We start from the raw sequence: 407 nt of genomic DNA, 5'->3' as shown, positions 1-407 counted from the left end.
GCTCCTGCTGTTCCCCTGCGTAACAGGCTGGGGAAGGGGCTGAATGGCCTCCTGCTGTTCCCCTGCGTAACAGGCTGGGGAAGGGGCCGAATGGGCTCCTGCTGTTCCCCTGCGTAACAGGCTGGGGAAGGGGCTGAATGGTGACTGTTGTGAAGTGGTTCTAACCTCATTGGGCTCCTTCCTGAGTTTGGGATCATTCTGATTGAGCACCATCCAGGCAGCAAACAGGGACATGATCAGACCGTGACCCACATCCCCAAACATCACAGCGAACAGGAATGGGAACGTGATAATGGTGTACACAGCTAGAGAGAGACACAGAGACAACAGGTCAGCGACAGCGCGGCGCTCCCTCAGCGCTGACCCTCCGACAGCGCGGCGCTCCCTCAGCGCTGACCCTCCCACAG

General features: G+C 59.2%; 1 protein-coding gene across 1 annotated transcript in view; it reads right to left on the bottom strand.

Moving 5' to 3' along the window:
• LOC125482566 (V-type proton ATPase 116 kDa subunit a 2-like) overlaps nt 1-407 on the bottom strand; it is a gene marked incomplete at both ends in the record, with an annotated part of 6,058 nt that overhangs the window by 3,944 nt on the left and 1,707 nt on the right. The window lies entirely within an intron of this gene.

This window comes from Rhincodon typus, unplaced genomic scaffold, assembly GCF_021869965.1.
Source record: "Rhincodon typus isolate 14 unplaced genomic scaffold, sRhiTyp1.1 hic_rhity00012633, whole genome shotgun sequence".
NCBI classification, from domain to species: Eukaryota; Metazoa; Chordata; class Chondrichthyes; order Orectolobiformes; family Rhincodontidae; genus Rhincodon; species Rhincodon typus.
The sequence above is the reverse complement of the archived record's forward strand: the minus strand, read 5'-3'. Positions and strand labels throughout refer to the sequence as shown.